Raw genomic sequence first — 18,803 nt, forward strand, 5'->3', positions numbered from 1 at the left:
AGTGCAATTGTAGTACCAGAGAAAATAATATGTCTCTCATCTACAAAACTCTGGTAATAGTATCCAGGGATTATGCTACATTTAACAGAGGTTTTATTGTGTAGGTGCTCTCTTCATGCTTCCCAAATGGCCCAACAACTGTAAGACACCAAATTTAATGACAGAAGAATAAATTTGTTTCTAGCCACTTGTCATTGGTTAAAAAAAAAAAAAAAAAAAAAAAAAAAAAAAAAAAAAACAGATGGGGTGAGAGTAGTAATTACTAATCTGAAATACAAAATCCTAGGTCCATGTAAATAATTCTTAAGGACATTCTCTTTTCCAAAAGGTACCTTTATTTATCAGTAAAATTTACAGACAAAATGATGAGGTAAAACAGGTACCCAGGAGGGGTAGATAGAAATAGATTTGGGAAATCTCAAATCTATTTTGGGAGACCAATAGAATTAGTAAAGAAAGGAATTTCGAAGAAACCATTAAAGAAATATGCTGCAAGATACCATTGAATGGGGGGGAGGGGACACTTATACATTGTTGGTGGAATTGTGAATACATCCAGCCATTCTAGAGAATGACTTGCAACTATGCTTAAAAAGTTATCAAAGTGTGCATACCCTTTGACCCAGCAGTATTGCTACTGGGTTTGTATCCCAAAGAGATGTTAAAGAAAGGAAAGGGACCTGTATGTGCAAAAATGTTTGTGGCAGCCCTCTTTGTGGTGGCCAGAAATTGGAAACTACGTGGATGCCCCTCAAGTGGAGAATGGCTGAGTAAATGGTGGTATATGAATATTATGGAATATTATTGTTATGTCAGAAGTGACCAACAGGATGATTTCAGAAAGACCTGGAGAGAATTACATGAACTTAGGCTGAGTGAAATGAGCAGGACCAGAAAATCAACAACTATACTATATGATGATCAATTCTGATGGATGTGGCCGTCTTCAACAATGAGATGAGCCAAATCAGTTCCAATAGAGTAGTAATGAACTGAACCAGCTACACCCAGTGAAAGAACTCTGGGAAATGACTATGAACCACTACATAGAACTCTCAATCCTTCTATTTTTGTCTGGCTGCATTTTTAATTTCCTTCACAGGCTAATTGTACACTATTTCAAAGCCTGAGTCTTTTTGTACAGCAAAATAACTGTTTGGATATTTAACTTATACTTTAACATATTTAACATATATTGGTCAACCTGCCATCTGGGGGAAGAGGTGGGGGGAAGGAGGGGAAAAGTTGGAACAAAAGGTTTTGCAATTGTCAATGCTGAAAAATTCCCTATGCATATATCTTGTAATAAAAAGCTATAATAAAAATATTGTACTATAAATGCTAGCTTTAGCAATAAGAGAAGAAAAATAAATTGAAGGAATTGGAGTAGGTTACAAGAAAACAAAACTGTCAATCTTTGCACATAATATCATGGTATATTTAGAGAATCCTAGAAAATCAACTCCAAAAAAATAAAAAGAAAACCTACTAGCAACAATTATCAATTTAAGCAAATTTGCAACATATAAAATAATACCTCATAAATCATCATTTCTATACGTCATCAATAAAGCCCTGCTAGTAGCAAGAGATGGACAGTCAAATTCCACATAAAATTACAATAGCCAATATAAAATATTCAGGAGTCCATCTGCCAAAACTAAGCCAGGAACTATATGGACATAATTACAAAACACATTAGACACAAATAAATTTAGATTTAAACCATTGAAGAATATTAAGTGCTCATGTATACTCCAAGCAAATACAATAAAAATGACAATTCTACATAAATTAATCTTCTTATTCAGTGTCATGCCAATCAAAATGCCTAGAAATCATAGCGCTAGAAAAATAATAAAATGTATCTGGTAGAACAAAACATGAAGAATTTCAAAGAATTTAATGAAAATAAAATGCAAAGAAAGTTGGCCTTGCTGGATCAGATCTAAAACTATATTTGAAGCAGTGACCTTCTTAACCAACCAATATTGGATAAGAAATAGAGTAGTAGATCAGTGCAATAGGTTAGGTTCACAAAACAAAATAGTGACTAAGAATGCACTATTTGACAAAAATTGCTAGGGAAACTGGAAAATAGTATGGAAGAAACTAGCTATTGACCAATATCAAACATCCTAAAGCAAGAAAACAAATATATTCATGATTTAGACAAAAAGGGTGATATTATAAGCAAATGAGGAAAAAAAGGACTGTCAGATCGGTGAAGAAAGATAAAATTTATGGCCAAAGAAGAAATAGAGAACATAATGTGAAATGCAAAATTGATCATTTTGATTATACTAAATTAAAATTTTCTTGATTTCTAGGGGAGAGGATCAGGGAAGGGAGGGAGAAAAATTTGGAACGCAAGGTTTTTCAAGGGTGAATGTTGAAAACCATCTTTGAATGTATTTATTTATTTATTTATTTAGTATTTTCCCCAGTTACATTTAATAGTTGTTTTTTTTTTTTTTTAATTAACATTTCTTTTTAAAATTTTTGGATTCTAGGTTCTCTCCATTATTCCAAGCAGCAATTAAGAAACCACTTGTGAAGATATGCAAATAAGATAAGGCTTCATCTACTTTAGAATTGGAATAGGCCTGAAGGTCCTTGAGTACTGACTCAAGGACTAACCAAAGTTCCCTTTCTGCTTTCTTCCCATGATAACATTTTCTCCCTACTTCAATCAAATATGGCAACTATGTACTTATTGCACAAGTTCAATTTCCTGGGTAGTTCGTATGTTAAGAATGTAAGACCTTCATCCATTGAGTATGATGGTCAGTGGTGGGAAGGGTGTTTGCATTAGGGACTGTTTTATACTTGAAATAGTATATTCCAAAAGTGACTCCTCCTTTCGATTGCTTATTTGTTGAGAGGGATGCCCAATTCTCAAGAGAACATACAGTGAACTTTTGATTTGCACCTAGAGATCTTTCCAGCTATTTAGTAAATGGTGACCATCACCATTCTGAGCCACACAATTTTGGGGGCTCATCTGGGATCACATGACTTGGTGAGTAGGCAAACACTTGGGTGCTAGCAGGGCAGCACCCTGCCCTGATTTTGGCAGCCCGCCAACATCTGGCTTCTCCTTGCTCTCCAAAGTAATGTATGCCTGAAATGGGAGAGACTCAAGGCAAAGCAAAATTGAGAAACTTCACAATAAAATTCCAACCAGCTAAATGTAAGGATTGATCAGTCAAGCAATTTGCTGCCCAGCAACCCAGAGGGAAGACCCTTTTGCACCCCTTTATTCAAGTTACAGACTCTGGAGGGCTGCTCTGGACAAGATAGGATAGGCCTTCTTGGGTGACTGGAGTGAATTGGGGACAATGGGCATATTTGGGCATTTTGGAATTAAGATTCCATCCAAATTCAATGGATGTGGCCCAGTCACAGCCACCCCTTGTGGAGAAAAATTTAGAAAAATGATCAGAAAATACAGGGAAAAATAATCCTTTGGGAGATAAGCATTTGGAACAAACTGCCAAATTATAAAAGAAAGAGCAAGAAAAAGATGATAAGGTATGGTTTTGACTGGGATAACTATAATATTGGCCTATGTATGGTTCCCTTCAATACTAGGTGTGTCAAAAACTAAATTTGTTTGTTAATAGTAAAAAAAATCTACTAATCCAGAAGAGGAAGTATATGCTCCCTGGGGCCAGATAATGTTGAGTAAGAATCAAAGGGAAAGAATGTATTGGAGAAGACTTTAAAAACACAGCAATGAGAACCATTATTATCTCTCCATCCTCCATACTTAGCCCCACCTCAGGAAGCCATGGCCTCCAGAATTAAACTGGAAAGAGACAACTTAATTCAATCAGTTCCTCCTGGGGACAGTGGGACAGGGGGGAGGAGGTGAAGAGAACCTGAGGCTACAGGAGGATTTCATTCAATTAACCCCACTCAGCCCCTCAAGGGGCCATTTGCTTCATTCACCCTTACATTAGGGAAGTAAGAGGGTTCTTAGAGAACTGATAATTATGAGAAATTGAAATGCCGTGCCAAAGGAACAGAACATGAAAAGGCCTTTGGAGTGATTTAAGGGACCCTTTTCCAGAGCCCAAAACACCAAGTCCTAAATTGTCTCCCTTAAGAGAAGTTCCCTTCCCTTGGTTTAGGGAGGTATAGGATATGTGAATGCTCCCCTGAGTACCACAGAAGTCAGGTCCATTAAGAAAGAAATGAGGCCCTTAATAGAAGATCCCATCTGGCTAGCAGAATAATTTTACCAAATTCTGAGTCCTAATATTTTTAATTGGGGAGAACTTATTTTGAATAAGACTCCCACCCAGAATCCTTGATACGGTGGGATCCCACCAGGAGACACTTGTTCTTAGGAGGCATTGGGGGCCATAGAGATCTTTAATGACCTGTTTGCCTGAGGAGGTTAAATTATCTAAGGAGACCCTGGTGATTTACTTGCATTCATATGGGAAAAAGGGAAACATTGTGCCGATTTGTGATCATTTCAGAAGTAGGAGTGGACTTGCTGAGGAATGAATTTATTCCCCATGGACTCAGCATATACCCCAGTAGGGACTGTTTTATACTTGAAATAGTATATTGTAGAATGGTACTAATGAATGAAGAAGACCAGACTAGGATACAGTCTGAGGTTTGAGCAGGACCTGATATACAAGGAGAGCAGAGCTTCCCACCCTGTGGTTCTGAACCAATATGCCATTCTGGGCTGTGTTCCTAGTTCTGCTAAGTGATTCGGTTTATTGGATCTAAAGGATGCATTCTGCGGCTGCCCTTTAGAGGAGAGTAGTAGAAACGTCTTTGCTTTCCAAAGGGAATATCCAGAGACTGAAAGGAAGCAGCCTCTTGCCCCAAAGTTATATTGAGTCCCTGCATTTATTTGGTGGAATCCTTGAAAATTGCATGGGAGACTTCCAACCAGTAATGGGAACTTGGGTGCTACAGTATGTCAATGATCTACTAGTAGTGGGGGATGCAAGGGAACATACCAGTAGTTGTACCATTAATCTATTAAATTTCCTGGGAGGATTGCAGTTTAGAGTATCAAAAGAGAAATTGCAGTTTGTGGAGAGGGAGGTGGAATATTTAGGGCATTTGATGAGTGATGGTAGCAAGAGATTGGACCCTTCCAGAATTGAGGGAATATTACACATACACAAATGTAAGACAAAAATAAGATCTACACAAATTTCTGGGGTTGTTTGGATATTGTCAGGTATGGATAGATTCTTATTTGGCTATCACTAAACCCTTGCATAAGGTCCTGCTGGAGGAGAGTCCAAATTCTATCATGTGGGATCAAGAGAGTGATCAGAAGTTTGAGTACTTAAAGTATTTGTTAATGTCACCGCCTGAATTGGCTCTCCTCAGCTTGGAAAAACCTTTCCACTTGTTTGTCAACGTTAAGGGAAGGGTGGCTCTGGGAGTTCCTTCTCAAATAAGAGGGGGGGGCAGAGAAGACCAGTGGCTTTCCTTTCTAAAGTATTAGATCCTATGGATGGCTGACCTGTGTACAAGCAATAGCTGCTACCCCTCTATTAGTGGAAGAGAGTAGGAAGCTCACCTTCAGATGCACTCTTATAGTAAGTGTCCCACAGCAAGTAAGGACAATACTAAATCAGAGGACTGGGATATGGCTCACAGATTCCACAGTTTTGAAATATGAGGCAATACTATTATGAAAAAATGATCTAGTAATTACCCAAGATCATAATCTTAATCCTGCCTCCTTTATGTTCCCTGGAACAGAACCATCCCCTGGAGAGGAACATTGTTGCTTAAAGTTAATTGATTTTCAAACAAAAGTAAGAGAGGATTTTCAAGAATCGCCAATCCCTGGGTGAGTGAATTGGTTTGTAGATGGCTTTTCTAGGATGGTAGATGGAATAAGAAACAATGGATTTGCTATTGTGGATGGAGAGAAAGATTTTGAGATAATAAAGGATTTGGACTTTAATTCCTGACTGCATTTGGGGTGATTATTACACTGAACTGAAATGACGGCTGCCTCTAGAAGCCCCCCAAGAAATCTGCTGTCAGAGAAGATTACATTTTTTAGAGAAGAATATTATACTCTGGCTGGACAACTGGTGCAGCGCAACCTCTTTTGTTGAAAGACTAGCAAGACTGCTCAACACCAGATCCTGAAAGGGGGATGACCTCTGGCTTTCAGACCATTTCAGATCATTCCAAAACATACAGGTGGATGTCACTTGGGCTGCCACCAGTGGAGCTTCCTCGAATATTTGCTGGTCATAGTGGACCATCTGACGTCACGGGTGGAGGCATTCCTTCAGCCCGAACAACTGTCTCAACTGTAAATAAGGTCTTACTCGAACAAATTATTCTCCGATATATAATAGTGGAGACGATAGACTTAGATCAGGGAACACATTTTTTGGGCCAAGTATTGCAGAATCTGATTAGGGACTTAGAAATTACTTAGGATGTCCACACCCCTTGGCCTCCTCCCTCTTCTGGGAAAGTAGAAAGGATGAATCAAGAAATAAAACAGCAACTGACTAAATTATCTTTAGAGACCTTGGACTAAATTGCCTTCTCCTCACTCTGGTCACAATTATAACCAAGCCAGGTAGAGATATTGAGCTTTCACCTTATGAATTATTGTACGGTCATCCTTGCCAGGCTTATCATATGGGAGACTGGGACCCTCTTTTAGAGATAAAGGATTTGTTTCTTAAGAGAGATGCTAAATCATTGGTATAACATTTACAAGAACTACAATGAAAAAGTTAATAGCTCAGATTCCTCCTCTAGGTTTCCCTGTTCATGGAACTCAGGTGTGAGGTTGGGTGAAGGATGAAAAGTTGACTCCATGCTGGGACGGACCCTACCAGGTGATACTGACCTCAGACACTGCAATTCTGACCCAGGAACGAGGCTAGACACACCACACCAGAACAAAAGGACTTGTGGCACCACCTTTATTGGAGTGGACAGTTGAAGATAAGGGAGGCCTGAGATTACATTTGAGGAAGGGCCCTCTACTGAATGGGAACACAGTCTCTGAACCCAGTGCATTGTAATTGTCTATATATCACTCTTCTTATTACTTTTAAAATTTGCTTTGGGCCTTTTTGCCTGTTTGTTTGCAGATATATTTTCCCCTAGGAATTTCCCCTTAGCCTCACAGTAAACTCACCTACCTCTTAATTGGGCAGGGATCTGTTATATTGGATTAATAAGGTCATTTTTTTTCTTTCTTCCTGAACAAGCAGACAAATATTTAGAAATTCAGTTGTATGATGGTTTGAGAAGAGAGAAATGGAGTTTAGATACCTCCATTATCCAGACTGGTGATGCAAATGGTTGGGATGACACCTAACCCCCAGAAAGAATAGTTAGAATATGGGCCAGCCACCTGGGTTCAAGATGAAAATTGGAGATATAGAAGCCCAAAATATATGTAGAACAGGATAATTAGACTTCAAGCAGTTGCAGAGATTATGTTTTGGCTGACCCAGCTATTCACCCAAAGAGGCCATTTTACAGCATAGACTTGTAGGCTGAAGAAAGGGGGGTTTGTGAGAAACTAAATTTATCAACATGTTGTATAAGGAACATTGGAAAACTTGCTCCTATTTCTGTATAGACCTGGACCTCACCTTTCAATACTTCCTGGTGGTCCTGGGTTGGGGGGAAGCTGGTGGGTGGAAGTAGCTTCTTTGGTTTGGCCTTATGGCACTTAATGGTGCTATATTATTCCCTACCTGCATACCTTGTTTGATCTGATTGGTAACTGGAATAGTCCAAAACTCATTACCCAGAATGATCAGATTGGAAGGGAAAGTTGAAGGGTCTGTTAGATTGATGGAGTTCAAAGAACAAGGGTTCCCACCCTTGGGCCAGTGGCCCAAGACCACCAACAGGAGCCAGAAGGGGATTAGATAGGGAATGTGAAATTATGTTACAAAATTTGAAGAGATTTCAGTGTACAAATAAGAGGGGGAACTGAACAAGATGAGGTGAAATCTCTTAAGACAGTTGTGAAAATAGAGTAAAGAAGCTGCATGTGCTTCAGAGTTGGAATGGGCCTGAAGGTCCTTGAGCATTAACTCAAGGGCACACCTAAATTCCCTTTCTGCTATCCTCCCATGACATCATTTTCTCTCTACTTTGACCAAATATGGGCAACTATGTACTTATTGGCCAAGTTCAATTTCTCGGGTAGTTTCCTCAATTAGAATGTAAGATCCTCAGCCAATGAGAATGGTGGTCAATGTTTGTGTTAGGAACGATTTAAAGTATAAAACCTTTCCCAAAAGGTGTCTCTTCTTTTTGATTGCTTGCTTGTCAAGAAGGACACCTACTTCTCGTGAGAAGGTAAAATAAACTTTTCCTTTGCTCCTAGAGATCTCTCCAGCTTTTTAATCAATGGTGACCACTCACCATCCTGAGCCACACATAAATATCATCCTATCTTGTAGTAATGTAAACAGGTTAAATCCTTAATTAAGTCCCTTGGGCTATGACTTTCTTGATTACTTCCTTATGCTTCTCCACAGTCCTCTAAATTTTCTATTCACCTCATCCTGTTTCATTGGATGACCATCTTTTCCTCTGAAGAATTATATACAAGTTTTGTTGACAACGTGATTCTTGGTTGCATTATACTTGAATTGCTTCTGGATTCTTGAAATATTTTCTCCTTGATCTGGGAATTTCAGAATTTGACTAAGACATTCTTTGGAGTTTTATTTTAGGATCTCTTTCAGGAGGTGGTCAGTGGATCCTTTCATTTTCTATTTTAACCTCTGCTTCTAGAATACCAAAAAAGATTTCCTTCATTAATTTCTTGAAAATTGAAGTATAGGCATTTTTTTTCCTGACTATTTCTTTCAGGGAGTCCAATAACTTTTAAATCATCTCTCCTGAATCTATTTTCCAGGTCAGTTGTTTTTACAGTGAGATATTTCAGATTTTTATTCTATTTTAAATTTTTTTTTTGCTTTTTTATAATTTTCCTCAATGAACTTTTGTTAATCCTTTCCTTAATGGCTAATTAGGCATTCTTCTCCTCATTAGTTTTTTTGGTATTTCCTTTTGCATCTCTAATCAATTCTTTTCCTAATTTTTCCTTTATTTTCTTAGTTGATTTTCAAAGTCCCTTTTAAGTTCTTTCATGGCCTGAGCCCAATTCCTATTTTTCTTAGTGGCTTTGGATGTAGGAGCTTCGACTTTGTTACCGTCTTTGTGTGTTCTGATAAACCTAGTCACATAATTATATTCAAAAGTCAGAATTTTTTTTCTGCTTTTTTTTTTTTTAAATATTACTTCCATGCAGACTGTTCTTCAAAGTAATTGCTATTGCTGGAAGCCCATCCCCCTGACCTTTACTCAGCTGCTGTGGCTTTCAGGTATCTAGGTGATGAGCTTTTGCTACATGACGGTATTTAGACATGTGGCCCAACAGTTTCTCATTTGAAGATTACAGTAAATGATTCTATTTGTAATTTCTAACCAAAAAAACTGTACATTACAAACATATTAACATATAAATAACGAGAGGCTTCCTGCTTGAAGCCTCCACAGTAGTCTGTGCTTGAGAATACCACTGGAAGGGAAGCTTTGTCCCCCTTATAGAAAGCCCTGAAGTGGCTTGGTCTATACAGTGGCTGTTGTATGCAAGCATCATTGGATTCTTCAGTGCTTCCGGCTTCAATAACCAGTCTGTTGTTACTGTGCAAAAACAAGAGTCCACAGATGCCCATGGGAACAGGAATCTGACTGCTGAGATGTCACTGATCAGTCATTGCTCTGGCTCAAGCTCTTGCCGGAAGGTTCGTTTCTTCTCCTGACAGTGGTTCTTGTCAGCAGGCCGGTCCTTTTGCTGGCACTGGGAACCACAGTAGCTGGCTACCTGACACCGGCCACAGATGTTGAATTCATGTAACTGCTTTTCAATCAGAGTGCATGGGGGATAATGACATTCATAGTATGTGCAGGAATTCTCTTCTTCTTCTACCACATCTCCAACGAGTAACATTCAAGACAGGGAATTGTTCTTCAATAGGATCAGTGGGAAGCTGCTGAATTGCCAGCCAGTACAAACTCTGCTCCCTTTGTTTACTAGAGATTTCTTCTGCTTTAGGTCCCCAACCCCATGGCACTAACTGCAGGTTGTCTAATCGATTGTCCACTGTTACTGCATTAAGATGTACCCACCTGAAATCCCGGAGCAATTCCTCCCCTGTGTCGTTCCCACAACAACTCATGAAGTAAACGTCCAGATCCCCTTCCTTGGTTTTTGTCAAAAGCATCAGCAAATATTTTAGCACCATTTCCATCAGCAGCTACTTCCATTCATGCCTCAAAAGAGTAACTCTCCACCAGTGCGATGTCTTGTTCATCTACCAGTGTGTACTTTGTCTTCCCGGCCACTTGGCCGAGCCCCACGATGCCCAGCTTGAAGTCGGTAGTGGCCAGGCCTCCCCCTTGTAGCAGCCACCACCCGCGATGCCTCCCTCCCTCCTTCCCTCAGGCCGGGGCCGAGTCCGAGGCTAAGGCCCTGGCGGCCTCCACCACCACCGCTGCCGCGGCCGCCACCACCGCCGCCGCCGCCATCACAGCCTCTTCCCACCTGCCTGCCGGGCCTGCCACACACCGCCCTTGTCTGCTCATATTTCTTAGCCTATTGCTGGACTTTTTAAAAGTAGGACTCTGTTTCCAGTGTGGAAGGTGCATTGTCCCAAGCTTCAGGGCTTCATGCAGCTGCTTTCAGAAATCCTTCTAGAAGTCTGAATTTTGTTCATCACTCTTTTCTGCCCTCAAACTATTAGATGTATCCCTGCCACACAGTAGTTGTAAAATCTAGTGTGCTTTCTAGAGTGGGGACTCAGCTTGATCAGGACTTCCCTGGGACTTTACTCCAGACCCCCACCCCGTAATCACCGACTATCTCCATTGACCAGGAATCCTCCCTGGTGTACCTGCCGGAGAGCTTCAGAAGCCTGCAGTGCTGCTGCTGATTCAGAGGTCCCACCTTGCTGATGCTGGGATTTGGACTGGAACTGGGACCTGACCTGCACTGGGATTGCACGCTGAGTTCTGGTTCCACAGATCATTTTTGCTGACTTTCTAAGTCCTCCTTGGGCTGTCTGGGCTGAGACGTCTGGAAACAGCTAATACTGCCACTGGTTTAGAGATCAGGCCATCTGGGCTGGAGCTTGATCCAGAGCTGCACGTGTGTCCTGACTTGGTGTGTTCTGTGCCAGGACTCCGACCCTGGTATTACAGACCTTTGCTATTGAGGTTCTAAGCAGTCTTCAGCAGAAAAATGTTCTACTCCCTTTTGGGGGGGGTGTTCTCATCCTCTAAAATTTGTCTAGAGTCATTGTTTAAAGGAATTTGGAGCAGTCTGGGGGAGAGGTTGGTAAATCCCTGCCTTTGTTCCACTATCTTGGCTCTGTCTTTTGTATATATTTTGTAAATAAAAAGCTATCATTAAAAAAAGAAAAAAAAGTAAAAATGTTTTTGTACAAACACAGCCAATGCAGCCAAGACTAGGAAGCAGCAGAAAGCTGGGAAGCAATATTTCCATCCAGTGTTTCTGAGAAAGGCTTCATTTCTAAAATATATAGAAATTAACTCAAATTTATAAGAACACAGACCATCACCCAATAGACAAATGATCAAAGGATTATGAACAATTTTCAGATGAATAAATAAAAGCCATTCCTAAGCATATTAAAAATTACTATACATCACTATTGATCAGAGAAATGCAAACTAAGACAATGCTGATGTATTACTTTACACTTCTGAGATTGATTAAGATGACAGGAAAAGTTGATACACAATAAAGAGGATGTGGGAAAACTGGGATAATAACGCATTACTCATGATGTTGCAAAATGATCAGACCATTCTTTAGAGCGATTTGGAACTATGCACAAAGAATTATCAAATTCCGAATTCCCTTTTATCCAGCAGTATCTCTGCTGGGATCTATAGCCCAAAAAGGGCATAAAAGAAGAAAAAGCTCACCCTTGTGCAAAATATTTGGTAGAAGCCCTTTTTTGTAGTGGGAAGAAAGTATAAATTGAGGAGATGCCCATCAGTTAGGGAATGGAACTGGTTGATTTTAGAAATGCCTGGCCAAATTTGCATGAACAGATGCTGACTAAAGCAAGCGGAACTAAGACAAAATAGTACACAGTAACAAGATTTTGTAATGATCAATTGTGATGACCTTGGCTCTTTTCATCAGTGAGGTGATTCAAGACAATTCCAATAGACTTGTGATGGAAAGTGACCTATACATCCAGAAAGAAAACTGTGGACACCGAATGTGGATCAAAGCATATTATTTTCACCTTTTTTTGGTTGTTGTTTTTTGTTGTGGTTGTTGTTTCTCATTATTTTCCTATTTTCATTCAACTTTTCTTGTTTAACATGAAGAATATAGAAATATGTTTGGAAGAATTGCACGTGTTTAACTTACATTGCATTACTTGATATATTGGAGGAGGGGAGGGAGAACAATTTGTCATACAAGGATTTGTAAAGGTGAAAATGATGAAATCTATATTTACATGTATTTAGAAAACTAAAATGCTATTTAAAAAAAATATGGAACTGGACTTCTCTCGACTTAGAACTGTAGACTTTGGGAGCAAAAAGGGAACCTAGTGTTAGGTTTTATATGTGAGGAAATTGAGTACTGAAGACAAAAAGGCATTTGTCAAAAGTCATATTGACTGCAAGGGACTTAGCCAAGACTCAAATTCTTAATACTGTGGTAATAGTATCATAGAATTTTAGAATAAATTTCAGCCTTTATGAGTTCAATGTATGAAAAAAAGAACACCAAATATAATTTTCTTCATGACTATGGAAAATAATTTGCCACTTTCATAATTAAGAAAGGGCTTTTATGTAAGGAAAAGAAGCCTAATAATAGTAGCTTGTGAATTATCAAGAAATGGTTACACTTTCTAGGTCTTCTATGAAAGCTTAAATAGAAAAGATGGGAGAAGAGAAACTAATCCAAAAAGTAAAACCCACCTCTTGCAAATTAATGTTAGGTCACAGACATATCTATATCTATATCTATATCTCTATATCTATATCTCTATATCTATATCTATATCTATATCTATATCTATATCTATATCTATATCTATATATATATATTCTAATTTACCCTTACATGTGGCTCTAAAGAGTTGCCATTTTTGAGCACTTAGAATATTTTAATTTGATATATTTTAATTAGTTTAAATATATGCTCAATTAAAAAACAAACCTCATTTATTAATAATTTAGATTTCATTTAGTAAAAAATTCAAATTATTACAACTTCATGTCAAAACTTCAGCCAAAGGCTTTAGGGTAATAAGAATTGAACTATAACCATGATTAACAGTAGAAATTTCCTTTTTTAATTCTTTCCATAACATGCACACTTTTTTGTAACTTCATTATGACTTTTTAATCTGATGTGATATTATTAATTTTATATAGAAAATAGTTCACCTCTTCCTTAACATAATGATTAACACTACCGGCACCCGAAATGAATATGAATTACATTAATAATTGGATTTTTTACAATTAAAATTCTTATCATGTTCTACCATTTAAAGAAAAGTTGTTTTGTTTTTTAATGAAGAAAACTAAATCCTAGAGCTGACTTACTAAAGGAGAACACAAAGTATTTTCCTGAATTTTTTCACTTTAGCCCGTTTGCTGTTTTACAGATTCTTCAAATGTGGCCCGTTTCATTTTAAGCCTGTAAAAATAAATATATTGTCAACACTTCAAAGCTTCTTAGAACTTTTTATAGTTAATTTAATTTAACAATTTCTTATAAGATTCAGCACCTCAATTGCAAACCTGAAAGATAGGTTTAAAGGAGAAAAGTTTTTAAAATGCCTCTAAATCCAGAGATTTCATTTGATTCGAATGAAAACAACATGCACAGCTGGAAATGAATGCAGGATATTGAGAGTCAATATAATGTAATTGAAGAAAGGGAGGAACACAGAAAGTCTTATGTAAAAGGCAATGCTTTTTTTGGGTAAGCTTTGATAGGAGTTAGAGATTACAAGAGGTGGAGGTAAATTCCATATTATAGAATATGCAAAGGCACAGACATCAAAGACATCAAAGAATTTGAAATTGAAGAAACTCATATTTGCATATAAATGTTCCTGTCTTTATATACATTGACATTTTTAGACAAATATATCTATCTATTATAAGACACTCTGATACATAGATGACCATGATCTAAAATCACTGTGATTAGGAGTTGTGATTTCCTTGGTGTAGGAAGATACTGTCCACCTATTGAAACCTGCAAGCTCATGTCTTCCAATGTTTCCTGCCAGCATTGAAAAGGTTCAGACTGTGACTGAGGGTCACAGTCAGTATATGTCATCATTAAGATTTGAATTCTCCCCATTAAACTCAGTTCTCTTATCATTGTTTCTGGACATCAAAAAGCCAGTCAATTTTCTTTTTCTTTAATAAAACCTGTGTTTTGATAATTTTTCAAAAATACTTTTTAAAACGTATAATTATAAGCTACACTAACACTTGGATAATAAAAAAAAAAACATTCTATAATGCTTGGGGGAAAATGTTGAAAAGGTACAGTTAATCAAGATGTTTTTTGAAGGGACAGTTTTTTGGAGAGTAAGTATAATAAGACATGAACTTTTTATTGGAATAGGGAATTCTTCATGAGGAAACTCCTAGCAGCATGTATCTGTGGCAGCTCTTCAATATACATTTTTAGAAAACTTTATGTGGAACAAAATGACTGGTTCAGAATAAACATCAAGTAACAAGTCAGATGTACAAACTGAACACAAATTTCCATGATTTGGAGACAGGCTGTCTATACGATGGATTACACTGCTTCTAGCGTAGTTCTAGAGGGGGTAAAATAATTTTCTAGCAGTACTTTATATGGCTTATCCTTTGAAACTCTGCTGATGAAACTGACAATATGAAAACCAATAATTTTTGGAACATGCCATTCAATCTACTTCCCTATAGCTCCATTTCTCATCCCTGAAACTTTGAGGACCAAAGTATCCCTCCTTTTGTGGGAGATAAATTCTACTTAAAGTCCACTTTTGACATTGACATTCCCAATATTGAATACAATTCATTGATTCATCTAAAAATAAATTATATGTAAACAGATTATTCCTCTTACCCATTGGAAAAAAGTAGTTAAAAAAAACTGCATTGTTATGTCATGAATTCATTTTGATTTACACTAAATCTAATCACAGCATTAAATAAAAAAATGCTTTTAACTCTTACATTTGTGCATAATCTTCAAATTCCTTAAAATACTGCCGTTTCTTCTGATTCCCTTCTTGAGATTCTTGCAGCTATAAAAATTCCAAACAATATATTTCCAATTTTTAACTTTAAAAATCAAATCAGAATGTGATCCTTAACTAATTGATGGATTAATTAGTGATGCCTGTACATTAGACATTTTTAATTTGACATTTTTACTTGTCCATCAAGTAGTATTCCATTGCATTGACAAAAACTATGCATTGTAATCTTTCAAATGGCACTATATTCAATTCACTTTCATTTTACATGGGCTCACACCCCATATTACATATGTAAAATCATGTATGATTTCAGTACAGGACACTTCATCAGTGTTTATCACAACCATCCAGAACTAGAAACTCTAAAAGAGTTACCACAAGTAAATAGTCTTAAGAAAATTTCATAGGGTCTTCTGGCTAGTAAATCGCAGAGAATTCATTGAACTTGATTTTCCTAATTCCAAACCAACACACTACATCAAAGATGTCTTGTGTAAAATAATCAAGATTAAGCTTGTTCATTATAAAGCTACATCATGAAATTCATACTCTAATGGACAAATACATGTTTTCAAGAAAAAGCAGTCTTTGGAAAAGTAACGTTCTGATGTAGGTTACTGACAAATTATATTCATGCAATTATCTAAAATACATGTTATAAAGTTTAGATATTTGGCAATTGCTCTTCTAACAGAGCTGCTAACTCAGAAATTTTGAAGTGGGTATGTTTTCATGTTGAGAAGAAGAGAACTAGATTACGAATCATCTAATCTTTTCTCCAACCATAGTGATCTTTCTCTCTCTCTCCCTCCTTTTCTCCCTCCCCTCCTCTCTTGCTCTGTCTCCTTGGCTCTCTCTTGCTCTCTTAAACAAATGCTTATATTGCTCATGTGGTGCTGGCTTCTACTATAATTTGTATTATAAATGCACTTTCCCTATTATGCATTGGCTTCCCAGTGAGGGTGCAAATTCTCAAGAGACAAGAGAGACAAGAGAGTATGGCTTTCCTATATTCTTGATAACCTAGTCGGAACTTGTCATAGTATAAGTCACAGAACTGACATTCATTACTTAATGGACTAATTGTTGAACAAAGAAGAAACAGAACTTTCACCCAATTCTCATGTAGCTTAGTTACTCTCCTAATTAGGGAAAGAAGAAAGGGAAGAAATGGTGCCAGTTTGCCTTGAATGCCACTTAACTGAGCTAATTCATATGGACAAAGATTGATTGCTTCTTTGCTATTCCTTACAAAGTTCATTCCACACCACACTTCAATCTACAAAAGCTTTTATGAAAGGCAGTATTTTAATCAGTGTGGGTTAAAAGGCATGGGAGGAAAATGAGAATGAGTGATAAAGGAAACGAAATGATTTGGGAAATAAAATTTATTCCATTTCCAATATTGATTTCTGAAAACTAGAAATGTTTCCTAAGCTTAGCAATATGGAAGAATAAGTTTTGAAAAGACTAAAACTAGTAATAATATATTACTTCATAAAAGTCATTATTAAAAGTTAAACAGGTAACAGAACAGTTGTTGTTGTTGTTGTTTTTTTTTTTTTTTTCCCACATTAGGAGGTGATTGTCCAAGTATGACAAACAATGATTACTTTTAGAGATAACTAAAACTATTGACTTTTGTGTTTCTGGAGCAGAGAAACAAGCATTCCTTAAGTGCTAAGAACTGTGTTAAGAGCTTTACAAATTAGTTTTTCATTTGTTTCTTAAAGTAGCTCTGGGAGGTAGGTGCTATTATTATCTTTATTTTATAATTGAAGGAGCTGAGTAAAATTACTTGACTTCCCCTGGATAACCCCAATAGTGTCTGAGGCCACATTCGAACCAAGAACTTTCTAACTCCAGATATAAAATTCTATTCATATTTCCACCAAGCAGCTTATGCTGAATATATATTTGGTTACACAAAGTATGATATACCTGATTTATTCATTATTATTACTTACCAAAAAAAAATCCAATCCTTTTGTAAGGATTGATAAACAATATTATGAGTGAAAATATTTATCCCAATAGACAAATGTTATAAATAGCTACAAATTGTAGATGTTCCAGTACTTGTCCATATAAAGGGCAGGCACAGTTATCAGAAAATACATCATAATATTGGTTTAAAAAAAGTGTTATGATGAAAACACTTTGCATTAATCAATGACAAATTACTGAATTTTTAAACACGTACCTTCCTTTTGCTTTCATCTAATTTCTTCTATAGTTGCTTCTGTCTTAAAATCTCTTCATAAATCATGGATTTTGAAGTCATGAATAGTTCTTTTTGGAAATCCACAAGGTTTTGTTGAAGTTTTCTTATTGCATCCTGATTAAAAATATGAATGTATAATTTCTACCGCTGATTTCAGTATTAGATTACATGAAATAAATATAACTTTATTGATATTATTTTAATTTTTGTTAATTGATTTGATATGTTGATTGATATTAATTGATATGAATATTTTTACATTATGTTAATTGCATGAACATATTCAGGGTTATCATAGATTTAGAACTAGTAAAATTCTTAAAGACTATTTAATGCAAGCACCTCATTTTGCAGTTGAGGAAAATGAGATCCAAAGAGATTAAATCAGTTAAGTCATAAAAGTAGTCACTGAGAAAAGGATCAGAACTTAGTTCTTAAGACTACAAAGTTCTTTTGATTGTACCACATACCTTCTATTCAGCGTGGAGAAAATGCTTGTTTCTCTTTCTTCATCATGAAACATTGTTTTAAATCAGATTTTCCCAGGCCATCTTCTAGAGAATTATAACACCTCCAAAGCCACATAAGGAATAAATCTTTTTTATGTGCAATTTTACATGGAAGGTAGCGGGTGGGGGAGGATAGAATAGATACATTTTTAGAACTGATAGAAACATTTGCGGTTTTTATCTTCTATTTTTCAGAAAAAGTCTGTATAAAAATGACGCTTTTTCTTTCCTCTCATAGCTTACCCTGGAGAATGATCATTATGCACTTATGCTTGTCAAGCCTTATAAAATTACTTGAAGGGATTGATCTGATTTGAAGAAAGCAAAAAAGGGGGTGGGGAGCAGACTGGAGGGGATGCCAGCTACTATTCATATCTTCAACTGTCTTTGCCAAGTTTTTAAAGCAGTTCCTTTTTATGCAAGCAGATGAATTATACTCCTGGTTGTAGTCAAAGGGCAGAAAGTGGAGGAAACTATAGAAAATGTGGTAGCTCTTCCATATATCTATATCTATATCTATATGTCTCTATATATACATATATATATGTATACATAGTATGTATGCATGTGTATATATATATATATATATATATATATATATATATATATATATATATATATATATATACTTATACAATATGGTGAAAGGTCATTGGTAAAAGGAAATAATTTCATTTCATTCTCTAACCCAGCAGAAAGACCAAAGACACCTATACATACATAAATGTACATATACAAACAAAC

The 18,803-nt window shown here is 36.7% G+C and overlaps 1 long non-coding RNA gene and 1 pseudogene across 3 annotated transcripts in view; both read right to left on the reverse strand.

Annotated features, from left to right (window-relative positions):
• LOC141544590 (uncharacterized) overlaps positions 1 to 18,608 on the reverse strand; it is a 29,184-nt gene extending 10,576 nt beyond the window's left edge. The window contains exons 1-4 of one of the 3 annotated variants that reach the window (XR_012482674.1): positions 18,021 to 18,608; positions 17,530 to 17,664; positions 15,301 to 15,371; positions 13,660 to 13,753 (exon numbers count right to left, since the gene is read on the reverse strand). This is a non-coding gene — a long non-coding RNA (uncharacterized LOC141544590). The remainder of the gene's footprint in view (positions 1 to 13,659; positions 13,754 to 15,300; positions 15,372 to 17,529; positions 17,665 to 18,020) is intronic. The other 2 variants (XR_012482672.1, XR_012482673.1) reach the window with 2 other exon arrangements.
• LOC141542724 (zinc finger MYND domain-containing protein 19 pseudogene) lies at positions 9,550 to 10,584 on the reverse strand (annotated as a pseudogene).
• Positions 18,609 to 18,803: the final 195 nt, after the last annotated feature.

Source organism: Sminthopsis crassicaudata, chromosome 5, assembly GCF_048593235.1.
Source record: "Sminthopsis crassicaudata isolate SCR6 chromosome 5, ASM4859323v1, whole genome shotgun sequence".
In the NCBI taxonomy this organism is placed as follows: domain Eukaryota; kingdom Metazoa; phylum Chordata; class Mammalia; order Dasyuromorphia; family Dasyuridae; genus Sminthopsis; species Sminthopsis crassicaudata.